The following is a 12,980-nucleotide window of genomic DNA, read 5'->3' as shown; positions in this document are numbered from 1 at the left end:
CCACGGTGACAATTGTATCAAAGTGTTAGTTACTGCCATTTGGTGATGTGTTTTGATGTTTCAGTTAGCGCTACCTAGTGGTGAGTATCGATATTTTTATCTCGCATTTCCTTATGGAGGTGTTATTGGGAAACATGAATAACATAACTAGGATTTGTTTTCTTATTAGCAATGACTTTACAAACAAATGCGAAAATAATTTAGTTATTAATTTAATTGTTGACAAAACGCGATGGTTACCAGTCCAACTTCAGTAATTATTTAAATTAATAAACCTAGTGTAGGGTATTATTGTAGGGAAAATCATTATTGGAGTGTATTCGATCCAGTCGTGCATTACGCTGTCAACGGCCATACCACGTAGAAAAAACCCGGTCTCGTCGGCTCCCGGCCGTTAAGCTGCGTCGGGTCCCGTTAGTACTATAGGAGGGTGACCACTTGGGAATACGGGATGCTGTTGGCATCAAACCTTTTATCATCACCTGCGGTGGAGCAATTGTATCAAAGTGTTAGTTACTGCCATTTGGTGATGTGTTTTGATGATTTTCAGTTAGCGCTACCTAGTGGTGAGTATCGATATTTTATCTCGCATTCCTCCTTATGGAAGGTGTTATTGGAAACATGAATAACATAACTAGGATTTGTTTTCTTATTAGCAATGACTTTACAAACAAATGCGAAAATAATTTAGTTATTAATTTAATTGTTGACAAAACGCGATGGTTACCAGTCCAACTTCAGTAATTATTTAAATTAATAAACCTAGGTGTAGGTATTATTGTAGGAAAATCATTATTGGAGTGTATTCGATCCCAGTCGGTGCATTACGCTGTCAACGGCCATACCACGTAGAAAAAACCCGGTCTCGTCAGCTCCCGGCCGTTAAGCTGCGTCGGGGTCCCGGGAGTACCACTTAGGAATACCGGGAGGGGTGACCACTTGGGAATACGGGATGCTGTTGGCATCAAACCTTTTATCATCACCTGCGGTGGGCAATTGTATCAAAGTGTTAGTTACTGCCATTTGGTGATGTGTTTTGATGTTTCAGTTAGCGCTACCTAGTGGTGAGTATCGATATTTTATCTCGCATTTCCTTATGGAGGTGTTATTGGAAACATGAATAACATAACTAGGATTTGTTTTCTTATTAGCAATGACTTTACAAACAAATGCGAAAATAATTTAGTTATTAATTTAATTGTTGACAAAACGCGATGGTTACCAGTCCAACTTCAGTAATTATTTAAATTAATAAACCTAGTGTAGGTATTATTGTAGGAAAATCATTATTGGAGTGTATTCGATTCCAGTCGTGCATTACGCTGTCAACGGCCATACCACGTAGAAAAAACCCGGTCTCGTCAGCTCCCGGCCGTTAAGCTGCGTCGGGTCCCGTTAGTACTTAGGAGGGTGACCACTTGGGAATACGGGATGCTGTTGGCATCAAACCTTTTATCATCACCTGCGGTGGGCAATTGTATCAAAGTGTTAGTTACTGCCATTTGGTGATGTGTTTTGATGTTTCAGTTAGCGCTACCTAGTGGTGAGTATCGATATTTTCATCTCGCATTTCCTTATGGAGGTGTTATTGGAAACATGAATAACATAACTAGGATTTGTTTTCTTATTAGCAATGACTTTACAAACAAATGCGAAAATAATTTAGTTATTAATTTAATTGTTGACAAAACGCGATGGTTACCAGTCCAACTTCAGTAATTATTTAAATTAATAAACCTAGTGTAGGTATTATTGTAGGAAAATCATTATTGGAGTGTATTCGATCCAGTCGTGCATTACGCTGTCAACGGCCATACCACGTAGAAAAAACCCGGTCTCGTCAGCTCCCGGCCGTTAAGCTGCGTCGGGTCCCGTTAGTACTTAGGAGGGTGACCACTTGGGAATACGGGATGCTGTTGGCATCAAACCTTTTATCATCACCTGCGGTGGGCAATTGTATCAAAGTGTTAGTTACTGCCATTTGGTGATGTGTTTTGATGTTTCAGTTAGCGCTACCTAGTGGTGAGTATCGATATTTTATCTCGCATTTCCTTATGGAGGTGTTATTGGAAACATGAATAACATAACTAGGATTTGTTTTCTTATTAGCAATGACTTTACAAACAAATGCGAAAATAATTTAGTTATTAATTTAATTGTTGACAAAACGCGATGGTTACCAGTCCAACTTCAAGTAATTATTTAAATTAATAAACCTAGTGTAGGTATTATTGTAGGAAAATCATTATTGGAGTGTATTCGATCCAGTCGCGTGCATTACGCTGTCAACGGCCATACCACGTAGAAAAAACCCGGTCTCGTCAGCTCCCGGCCGTTAAGCTGCGTCGGGTCCCGTTAGTACTTAGGAGGGTGACCACTTGGGAATACGGGATGCTGTTGGCATCAAACCTTTTATCATCACCTGCGGTGGGCAATTGTATCAAAGTGTTAGTTACTGCCATTTGGTGATGTGTTTTGATGTTTCAGTTAGCGCTACCTAGTGGTGAGTATCGATATTTTATCTCGCATTTCCTTATGGAGGTGTTATTGGAAACATGAATAACATACAACTAGGATTTGTTTTCTTATTAGCAATGACTTTACAAACAAATGCGAAAATAATTTAGTTATTAATTTAATTGTTGACAAAACGCGATGGTTACCAGTCCAACTTCAGTAATTATTTAAATTAATAAACCTAGTGTAGGTATTATTGTAGGAAAATCATTATTGGAGTGTATTCGATTCAGTCGTGCATTACGCTGTCAACGGCCATACCACGTAGAAAAAACCCGGTCTCGTCGGCTCCCGGCCGTTAAGCTGCGTCGGGTCCCGTTAGTACTTAGGAGGGTGACCACTTGGGAATACGGGATGCTGTTGGCATCAAACCTTTTATCATCACCTGCGGTGGGCAATTGTATCAAAGTGTTAGTTACTGCCATTTGGTGATGTGTTTTGATGTTTCAGTTAGCGCTACCTAGTGGTGAGTATCGATATTTTATCTCGCATTTCCTTATGGAGGTGTTATTGGAAACATGAATAACATAACTAGGATTTGTTTTCTTATTAGCAATGACTTTACAAACAAATGCGAAAATAATTTAGTTATTAATTTAATTGTTGACAAAACGCGATGGTTACCAGTCCAACTTCAGTAATTATTTAAATTAATAAACCTAGTGTAGGTATTATTGTAGGAAAATCATTATTGGAGTGTATTCGATTCCAGTCGTGCATTACGCTGTCAACGGCCATACCACGTAGAAAAAACCCGGTCTCGTCAGCTCCCGGCCGTTAAGCTGCGTCGGGTCCCGGTTAATTTTTTGGGGGGTGACCCCTTGGGAATACGGGATGCTGTTGGCATCAAACCTTTTATCATCACCTGCGGTGGGCAATTGTATCAAAGTGTTAGTTACTGCCATTTGGTGATGTGTTTTGATGTTTCAGTTAGCGCTACCTAGTGGTGAGTATCGATATTTTATCTCGCATTTCCTTATGGAGGTGTTATTGGAAACATGAATAACATAACTAGGATTTGTTTTCTTATTAGCAATGACTTTACAAACAAATGCGAAAATAATTTAGTTATTAATTTAATTGTTGACAAAACGCGATGGTTACCAGTCCAACTTCAGTAATTATTTAAATTAATAAACCTAGTGTAGGTATTATTGTAGGAAAATCATTATTGAGTGGTGTATTCGATTCAGTCGTGCATTACGCTGTCAACGGCCATACCACGTAGAAAAAACCCGGTCTCGTCAGCTCCCGGCCGTTAAGCTGCGTCGGGTCCCGTTAGTACTTAGGAGGGTGACCACTTGGGAATACGGGATGCTGTTGGCATCAAACCTTTTATCATCACCTGCGGTGGGCAATTGTATCAAAGTGTTAGTTACTGCCATTTGGTGATGTGTTTTGATGTTTCAGTTAGCGCTACCTAGTGGTGAGTATCGATATTTTATCTCGCAATTTCCTTATGGAGGTGTTATTGGAAACATGAATAACATAACTAGGATTTGTTTTCTTATTAGCAATGACTTTACAAACAAATGCGAAAATAATTTAGTTATTAATTTAATTGTTGACAAAACGCGATGGTTACCAGTCCAACTTCAGTAATTATTTAAATTAATAAACCTAGTGTAGGTATTATTGTAGGAAAATCATTATTGGAGTGTATTCGATTCAGTCGTGCATTACGCTGTCAACGGCCATACCACGTAGAAAAAACCCGGTCTCGTCAGCTCCCGGCCGTTAAGCTGCGTCGGGTCCCGTTAGTACTTAGGGAGGGTGACCACTTGGGAATACGGGATGCTGTTGGCATCAAACCTTTTATCATCACCTGCGGTGGGCAATTGTATCAAAGTGTTAGTTACTGCCATTTGGTGATGTGTTTTGATGTTTCAGTTAGCGCTACCTAGTGGTGAGTATCGATATTTTATCTCGCATTTCCTTATGGAGGTGTTATTGGAAACATGAATAACATAACTAGGATTTGTTTTCTTATTAGCAATGACTTTACAAACAAATGCGAAAATAATTTAGTTATTAATTTAATTGTTGACAAAACGCGATGGTTACCAGTCCAACTTCAGTAATTATTTAAATTAATAAACCTAGTGTAGGTATTATTGTAGGAAAATCATTATTGGAGTGTATTCGATTCAGTCGTGCATTACGCTGTCAACGGCCATACCACGTAGAAAAAACCCGGTCTCGTCAGCTCCCGGCCGTTAAGCTGCGTCGGGTCCCGTTAGTACTTAGGAGGGTGACCACTTGGGAATACGGGATGCTGTTGGCATCAAACCTTTTATCATCACCTGCGGTGGGCAATTGTATCAAAGTGTTAGTTACTGCCATTTGGTGATGTGTTTTGATGTTTCAGTTAGCGCTACCTAGTGGTGAGTATCGATATTTTATCTCGCATTTCCTTATGGAGGTGTTATTGGAAACATGAATAACATAACTAGGATTTGTTTTCTTATTAGCAATGACTTTACAAACAAATGCGAAAATAATTTAGTTATTAATTTAATTGTTGACAAAACGCGATGGTTACCAGTCCAACTTCAGTAATTATTTAAATTAATAAACCTAGTGTAGGTATTATTGTAGGAAAATCATTATTGGAGTGTATTCGATCCAGTCGTGCATTACGCTGTCAACGGCCATACCACGTAGAAAAAACCCGGTCTCGTCAGCTCCCGGCCGTTAAGCTGCGTCGGGTCCCGTTAGTACTTAGGAGGGTGACCACTTGGGAATACGGGATGCTGTTGGCATCAAACCTTTTATCATCACCTGCGGTGGGCAATTGTATCAAAGTGTTAGTTACTGCCATTTGGTGATGTGTTTTGATGTTTCAGTTAGCGCTACCTAGTGGTGAGTATCGATATTTTATCTCGCATTTCCTTATGGAGGTGTTATTGGAAACATGAATAACATAACTAGGATTTGTTTTCTTATTAGCAATGACTTTACAAACAAATGCGAAAATAATTTAGTTATTAATTTAATTGTTGACAAAACGCGATGGTTACCAGTCCAACTTCAGTAATTATTTAAATTAATAAACCTAGTGTAGGTATTATTGTAGGAAAATCATTATTGGAGTGTATTCGATCCAGTCGTGCATTACGCTGTCAACGGCCATACCACGTAGAAAAAACCCGGTCTCGTCAGCTCCCGGCCGTTAAGCTGCGTCGGGTCCCGTTAGTACTTAGGAGGGTGACCACTTGGGAATACGGGATGCTGTTGGCATCAAACCTTTTATCATCACCTGCGGTGGGCAATTGTATCAAAGTGTTAGTTACTGCCATTTGGTGATGTGTTTTGATGTTTCAGTTAGCGCTACCTAGTGGTGAGTATCGATATTTTATCTCGCATTTCCTTATGGAGGTGTTATTGGAAACATGAATAACATAACTAGGATTTGTTTTCTTATTAGCAATGACTTTACAAACAAATGCGAAAATAATTTAGTTATTAATTTAATTGTTGACAAAACGCGATGGTTACCAGTCCAACTTCAGTAATTATTTAAATTAATAAACCTAGTGTAGGTATTATTGTAGGAAAATCATTATTGGAGTGTATTCGATCCAGTCGTGCATTACGCTGTCAACGGCCATACCACGTAGAAAAAACCCGGTCTCGTCAGCTCCCGGCCGTTAAGCTGCGTCGGGTCCCGTTAGTACTTAGGAGGGTGACCACTTGGGAATACGGGATGCTGTTGGCATCAAACCTTTTATCATCACCTGCGGTGGGCAATTGTATCAAAGTGTTAGTTACTGCCATTTGGTGATGTGTTTTGATGTTTCAGTTAGCGCTACCTAGTGGTGAGTATCGATATTTTATCTCGCATTTCCTTATGGAGGTGTTATTGGAAACATGAATAACATAACTAGGATTTGTTTTCTTATTAGCAATGACTTTACAAACAAATGCGAAAATAATTTAGTTATTAATTTAATTGTTGACAAAACGCGATGGTTACCAGTCCAACTTCAGTAATTATTTAAATTAATAAACCTAGTGTAGGTATTATTGTAGGAAAATCATTATTGGAGTGTATTCGATCCAGTCGTGCATTACGCTGTCAACGGCCATACCACGTAGAAAAAACCCGGTCTCGTCAGCTCCCGGCCGTTAAGCTGCGTCGGGTCCCGTTAGTACTTAGGAGGGTGACCACTTGGGAATACGGGATGCTGTTGGCATCAAACCTTTTATCATCACCTGCGGTGGGCAATTGTATCAAAGTGTTAGTTACTGCCATTTGGTGATGTGTTTTGATGTTTCAGTTAGCGCTACCTAGTGGTGAGTATCGATATTTTATCTCGCATTTCCTTATGGAGGTGTTATTGGAAACATGAATAACATAACTAGGATTTGTTTTCTTATTAGCAATGACTTTACAAACAAATGCGAAAATAATTTAGTTATTAATTTAATTGTTGACAAAACGCGATGGTTACCAGTCCAACTTCAGTAATTATTTAAATTAATAAACCTAGTGTAGGTATTATTGTAGGAAAATCATTATTGGAGTGTATTCGATTCAGTCGTGCATTACGCTGTCAACGGCCATACCACGTAGAAAAAACCCGGTCTCGTCAGCTCCCGGCCGTTAAGCTGCGTCGGGTCCCGTTAGTACTTAGGAGGGTGACCACTTGGGAATACGGGATGCTGTTGGCATCAAACCTTTTATCATCACCTGCGGTGGGCAATTGTATCAAAGTGTTAGTTACTGCCATTTGGTGATGTGTTTTGATGTTTCAGTTAGCGCTACCTAGTGGTGAGTATCGATATTTTATCTCGCATTTCCTTATGGAGGTGTTATTGGAAACATGAATAACATAACTAGGATTTGTTTTCTTATTAGCAATGACTTTACAAACAAATGCGAAAATAATTTAGTTATTAATTTAATTGTTGACAAAACGCGATGGTTACCAGTCCAACTTCAGTAATTATTTAAATTAATAAACCTAGTGTAGGTATTATTGTAGGAAAATCATTATTGGAGTGTATTCGATTCAGTCGTGCATTACGCTGTCAACGGCCATACCACGTAGAAAAAACCCGGTCTCGTCAGCTCCCGGCCGTTAAGCTGCGTCGGGTCCCGTTAGTACTTAGGAGGGTGACCACTTGGGAATACGGGATGCTGTTGGCATCAAACCTTTTATCATCACCTGCGGTGGGCAATTGTATCAAAGTGTTAGTTACTGCCATTTGGTGATGTGTTTTGATGTTTCAGTTAGCGCTACCTAGTGGTGAGTATCGATATTTTATCTCGCATCCGCAATTCCTTATGGAGGTGTTATTGGAAACATGAATAACATAACTAGGATTTGTTTTCTTATTAGCAATGACTTTACAAACAAATGCGAAAATAATTTAGTTATTAATTTAATTGTTGACAAAACGCGATGGTTACCAGTCCAACTTCAGTAATTATTTAAATTAATAAACCTAGTGTAGGTATTATTGTAGGAAAATCATTATTGGAGTGTATTCGATTCCAGTCGTGCATTACGCTGTCAACGGCCATACCACGTAGAAAAAACCCGGTCTCGTCAGCTCCCGGCCGTTAAGCTGCGTCGGGTCCCGTTAGTACTTAGGAGGGTGACCACTTGGGAATACGGGATGCTGTTGGCATCAAACCTTTTATCATCACCTGCGGTGGGCAATTGTATCAAAGTGTTAGTTACTGCCATTTGGTGATGTGTTTTGATGTTTCAGTTAGCGCTACCTAGTGGTGAGTATCGATATTTTATCCGCTCGCATTTCCTTATGGAAGTGTTATTGGAAACATGAATAACATAACTAGGATTTGTTTTCTTATTAGCAATGACTTTACAAACAAATGCGAAAATAATTTAGTTATTAATTTAATTGTTGACAAAACGCGATGGTTACCAGTCCAACTTCAGTAATTATTTAAATTAATAAACCTAGTGTAGGTATTATTGTAGGAAAATCATTATTGGAGTGTATTCGATTCAGTCGTGCATTACGCTGTCAACGGCCATACCACGTAGAAAAAACCCGGTCTCGTCAGCTCCCGGCCGTTAAGCTGCGTCGGGTCCCGTTAGTACTTAGGAGGGTGACCACTTGGGAATACGGGATGCTGTTGGCATCAAACCTTTTATCATCACCTGCGGTGGGCAATTGTATCAAAGTGTTAGTTACTGCCATTTGGTGATGTGTTTTGATGTTTCAGTTAGCGCTACCTAGTGGTGAGTATCGATATTTTATCATCGCGATTTCCTTATGGAGGTGTTATTGGAAACATGAATAACATAACTAGGATTTGTTTTCTTATTAGCAATGACTTTACAAACAAATGCGAAAATAATTTAGTTATTAATTTAATTGTTGACAAAACGCGATGGTTACCAGTCCACACTTCAGTAATTATTTAAATTAATAAACCTAGTGTAGGTATTATTGTAGGAAAATCATTATTGGAGTGTATTCGATTCAGTCGTGCATTACGCTGTCAACGGCCATACCACGTAGAAAAAACCCGGTCTCGTCAGCTCCCGGCCGTTAAGCTGCGTCGGGTCCCGTTAGTACTTAGGAGGGTGACCACTTGGGAATACGGGATGCTGTTGGCATCAAACCTTTTATCATCACCTGCGGTGGGCAATTGTATCAAAGTGTTAGTTACTGCCATTTGGTGATGTGTTTTGATGTTTCAGTTAGCGCTACCTAGTGGTGAGTATCGATATTTTATCTCGCATTTCCTTATGGAGGTGTTATTGGAAACATGAATAACATAACTAGGATTTGTTTTCTTATTAGCAATGACTTTACAAACAAATGCGAAAATAATTTAGTTATTAATTTAATTGTTGACAAAACGCGATGGTTACCAGTCCAACTTCAGTAATTATTTAAATTAATAAACCTAGTGTAGGTATTATTGTAGGAAAATCATTATTGGAGTGTATTCGATCCAGTCGTGCATTACGCTGTCAACGGCCATACCACGTAGAAAAAACCCGGTCTCGTCAGCTCCCGGCCGTTAAGCTGCGTCGGGTCCCGTTAGTACTTAGGAGGGTGACCACTTGGGAATACGGGATGCTGTTGGCATCAAACCTTTTATCATCACCTGCGGTGGGCAATTGTATCAAAGTGTTAGTTACTGCCATTTGGTGATGTGTTTTGATGTTTCAGTTAGCGCTACCTAGTGGTGAGTATCGATATTTTTATCTCGCATTTCCTTATGGAGGTGTTATTGGAAACATGAATAACATAACTAGGATTTGTTTTCTTATTAGCAATGACTTTACAAACAAATGCGAAAATAATTTAGTTATTAATTTAATTGTTGACAAAACGCGATGGTTACCAGTCCAACTTCAGTAATTATTTAAATTAATAAACCTAGTGTAGGTATTATTGTAGGAAAATCATTATTGGAGTGTATTCGATTCAGTCGTGCATTACGCTGTCAACGGCCATACCACGTAGAAAAAACCCGGTCTCGTCAGCTCCCGGCCGTTAAGCTGCGTCGGGTCCCGTTAGTACTTAGGAGGGTGACCACTTGGGAATACGGGATGCTGTTGGCATCAAACCTTTTATCATCACCTGCGGTGGGCAATTGTATCAAAGTGTTAGTTACTGCCATTTGGTGATGTGTTTTGATGTTTCAGTTAGCGCTACCTAGTGGTGAGTATCGATATTTTATCTCGCATTTCCTTATGGAGGTGTTATTGGAAACATGAATAACACATAACTAGGATTTGTTTTCTTATTAGCAATGACTTTACAAACAAATGCGAAAATAATTTAGTTATTAATTTAATTGTTGACAAAACGCGATGGTTACCAGTCCTTCATAACTTCAGTAATTATTTATTTAAATTAATAAACCTAGTGTAGGTATTATTGTAGGAAAATCATTATTGGAGTGTATTCGATCCAGTCGTGCATTACGCTGTCAACGGCCATACCACGTAGAAAAAACCCGGTCTCGTCAGCTCCCGGCCGTTAAGCTGCGTCGGGTCCCGTTAGTACTTAGGAGGGTGACCACTTGGGAATACGGGATGCTGTTGGCATCAAACCTTTTATCATCACCTGCGGTGGGCAATTGTATCAAAGTGTTAGTTACTGCCATTTGGTGATGTGTTTTGATGTTTCAGTTAGCGCTACCTAGTGGTGAGTATCGATATTTTATCTCGCATTTCCTTATGGAGGTGTTATTGGAAACATGAATAACATAACTAGGATTTGTTTTCTTATTAGCAATGACTTTACAAACAAATGCGAAAATAATTTAGTTATTAATTTAATTGTTGACAAAACGCGATGGTTACCAGTCCAACTTCAGTAATTATTTAAATTAATAAACCTAGTGTAGGTATTATTGTAGGAAAATCATTATTGGAGTGTATTCGATTCAGTCGTGCATTACGCTGTCAACGGCCATACCACGTAGAAAAAACCCGGTCTCGTCAGCTCCCGGCCGTTAAGCTGCGTCGGGTCCCGTTAGTACTTAGGAGGGTGACCACTTGGGAATACGGGATGCTGTTGGCATCAAACCTTTTATCATCACCTGCGGTGGGCAATTGTATCAAAGTGTTAGTTACTGCCATTTGGTGATGTGTTTTGATGTTTCAGTTAGCGCTACCTAGTGGTGAGTATCGATATTTTATCTCGCAATTTCCTTATGGAGGTGTTATTGGAAACATGAATAACACAACTAGGATTTGTTTTCTTATTAGCAATGACTTTACAAACAAATGCGAAAATAATTTAGTTATTAATTTAATTGTTGACAAAACGCGATGGTTACCAGTCCAACTTCAGTAATTATTTAAATTAATAAACCTAGTGTAGGTATTATTGTAGGAAAATCATTATTGGAGTGTATTCGATTCAGTCGTGCATTACGCTGTCAACGGCCATACCACGTAGAAAAAACCCGGTCTCGTCAGCTCCCGGCCGTTAAGCTGCGTCGGGTCCCGTTAGTACTTAGGAGGGTGACCACTTGGGAATACGGGATGCTGTTGGCATCAAACCTTTTATCATCACCTGCGGTGGGCAATTGTATCAAAGTGTTAGTTACTGCCATTTGGTGATGTGTTTTGATGTTTCAGTTAGCGCTACCTAGTGGTGAGTATCGATATTTTATCTCGCAATTCCTTATGGAGGTGTTATTGGAAACATGAATAACACAACTAGGATTTGTTTTCTTATTAGCAATGACTTTACAAACAAATGCGAAAATAATTTAGTTATTAATTTAATTGTTGACAAAACGCGATGGTTACCAGTCCAACTTCAGTAATTATTTAAATTAATAAACCTAGTGTAGGTATTATTGTAGGAAAATCATTATTGGAGTGTATTCGATTCAGTCGTGCATTACGCTGTCAACGGCCATACCACGTAGAAAAAACCCGGTCTCGTCAGCTCCCGGCCGTTAAGCTGCGTCGGGTCCCGTTAGTACTTAGGAGGGTGACCACTTGGGAATACGGGATGCTGTTGGCATCAAACCTTTTATCATCACCTGCGGTGGGCAATTGTATCAAAGTGTTAGTTACTGCCATTTGGTGATGTGTTTTGATGTTTCAGTTAGCGCTACCTAGTGGTGAGTATCGATATTTTATCTCGCATTTCCTTATGGAGGTGTTATTGGAAACATGAATAACATAACTAGGATTTGTTTTCTTATTAGCAATGACTTTACAAACAAATGCGAAAATAATTTAGTTATTAATTTAATTGTTGACAAAACGCGATGGTTACCAGTCCAACTTCAGTAATTATTTAAATTAATAAACCTAGTGTAGGTATTATTGTAGGAAAATCATTATTGGAGTGTATTCGATTCCAGTCGTGCATTACGCTGTCAACGGCCATACCACGTAGAAAAAACCCGGTCTCGTCAGCTCCCGGCCGTTAAGCTGCGTCGGGTCCCGTTAGTACTTAGGAGGGTGACCACTTGGGAATACGGGATGCTGTTGGCATCAAACCTTTTATCATCACCTGCGGTGGGCAATTGTATCAAAGTGTTAGTTACTGCCATTTGGTGATGTGTTTTGATGTTTCAGTTAGCGCTACCTAGTGGTGAGTATCGATATTTTATCTCGCATTTCCTTATGGAGGTGTTATTGGAAACATGAATAACATAACTAGGATTTGTTTTCTTATTAGCAATGACTTTACAAACAAATGCGAAAATAATTTAGTTATTAATTTAATTGTTGACAAAACGCGATGGTTACCAGTCCAACTTCAGTAATTATTTAAATTAATAAACCTAGTGTAGGTATTATTGTAGGAAAATCATTATTGGAGTGTATTCGATTCAGTCGTGCATTACGCTGTCAACGGCCATACCACGTAGAAAAAACCCGGTCTCGTCAGCTCCCGGCCGTTAAGCTGCGTCGGGTCCCGTTAGTACTTAGGAGGGGTGACCACTTGGGAATACGGGATGCTGTTGGCATCAAACCTTTTATCATCACCTGCGG

General features: G+C 39.3%; 26 pseudogenes; all 26 read left to right on the top strand.

Moving 5' to 3' along the window:
* Positions 1 to 343: 343 nt before the first annotated feature.
* On the top strand, positions 344 to 463 carry LOC123468710 (annotated as a pseudogene).
* An 861-nt stretch (positions 464 to 1,324) lies between these two features.
* On the top strand, positions 1,325 to 1,443 carry LOC123468700 (annotated as a pseudogene).
* A 360-nt stretch (positions 1,444 to 1,803) lies between these two features.
* On the top strand, positions 1,804 to 1,922 carry LOC123468699 (annotated as a pseudogene).
* Positions 1,923 to 2,284: 362 nt separating this feature from the next.
* LOC123468697 lies at positions 2,285 to 2,403 on the top strand (annotated as a pseudogene).
* Positions 2,404 to 2,764: 361 nt separating this feature from the next.
* On the top strand, positions 2,765 to 2,883 carry LOC123468703 (annotated as a pseudogene).
* A 360-nt stretch (positions 2,884 to 3,243) lies between these two features.
* LOC123468713 lies at positions 3,244 to 3,363 on the top strand (annotated as a pseudogene).
* A 361-nt stretch (positions 3,364 to 3,724) lies between these two features.
* On the top strand, positions 3,725 to 3,843 carry LOC123468696 (annotated as a pseudogene).
* Positions 3,844 to 4,203: 360 nt separating this feature from the next.
* LOC123468705 lies at positions 4,204 to 4,323 on the top strand (annotated as a pseudogene).
* Positions 4,324 to 4,682: 359 nt separating this feature from the next.
* On the top strand, positions 4,683 to 4,801 carry LOC123468695 (annotated as a pseudogene).
* A 359-nt stretch (positions 4,802 to 5,160) lies between these two features.
* Positions 5,161 to 5,279, top strand: LOC123468694 (annotated as a pseudogene).
* A 359-nt stretch (positions 5,280 to 5,638) lies between these two features.
* On the top strand, positions 5,639 to 5,757 carry LOC123468693 (annotated as a pseudogene).
* A 359-nt stretch (positions 5,758 to 6,116) lies between these two features.
* LOC123468761 lies at positions 6,117 to 6,235 on the top strand (annotated as a pseudogene).
* A 359-nt stretch (positions 6,236 to 6,594) lies between these two features.
* Positions 6,595 to 6,713, top strand: LOC123468760 (annotated as a pseudogene).
* Positions 6,714 to 7,072: 359 nt separating this feature from the next.
* Positions 7,073 to 7,191, top strand: LOC123468759 (annotated as a pseudogene).
* A 359-nt stretch (positions 7,192 to 7,550) lies between these two features.
* Positions 7,551 to 7,669, top strand: LOC123468758 (annotated as a pseudogene).
* Positions 7,670 to 8,035: 366 nt separating this feature from the next.
* Positions 8,036 to 8,154, top strand: LOC123468757 (annotated as a pseudogene).
* A 362-nt stretch (positions 8,155 to 8,516) lies between these two features.
* LOC123468755 lies at positions 8,517 to 8,635 on the top strand (annotated as a pseudogene).
* Positions 8,636 to 8,997: 362 nt separating this feature from the next.
* On the top strand, positions 8,998 to 9,116 carry LOC123468754 (annotated as a pseudogene).
* Positions 9,117 to 9,475: 359 nt separating this feature from the next.
* On the top strand, positions 9,476 to 9,594 carry LOC123468753 (annotated as a pseudogene).
* A 360-nt stretch (positions 9,595 to 9,954) lies between these two features.
* LOC123468752 lies at positions 9,955 to 10,073 on the top strand (annotated as a pseudogene).
* Positions 10,074 to 10,443: 370 nt separating this feature from the next.
* On the top strand, positions 10,444 to 10,562 carry LOC123468751 (annotated as a pseudogene).
* Positions 10,563 to 10,921: 359 nt separating this feature from the next.
* On the top strand, positions 10,922 to 11,040 carry LOC123468750 (annotated as a pseudogene).
* A 360-nt stretch (positions 11,041 to 11,400) lies between these two features.
* On the top strand, positions 11,401 to 11,519 carry LOC123468749 (annotated as a pseudogene).
* A 359-nt stretch (positions 11,520 to 11,878) lies between these two features.
* Positions 11,879 to 11,997, top strand: LOC123468748 (annotated as a pseudogene).
* A 360-nt stretch (positions 11,998 to 12,357) lies between these two features.
* Positions 12,358 to 12,476, top strand: LOC123468747 (annotated as a pseudogene).
* A 359-nt stretch (positions 12,477 to 12,835) lies between these two features.
* Positions 12,836 to 12,955, top strand: LOC123468706 (annotated as a pseudogene).
* The last annotated feature ends 25 nt before the right edge of the window (positions 12,956 to 12,980 follow it).

The sequence above is a fragment of the Daphnia magna genome, unplaced genomic scaffold (genome assembly GCF_020631705.1).
Source record: "Daphnia magna isolate NIES unplaced genomic scaffold, ASM2063170v1.1 Dm_contigs420, whole genome shotgun sequence".
Taxonomy (NCBI): domain Eukaryota; kingdom Metazoa; phylum Arthropoda; class Branchiopoda; order Diplostraca; family Daphniidae; genus Daphnia; species Daphnia magna.
This window is presented reverse-complemented; position numbering and strand designations above follow the sequence as displayed.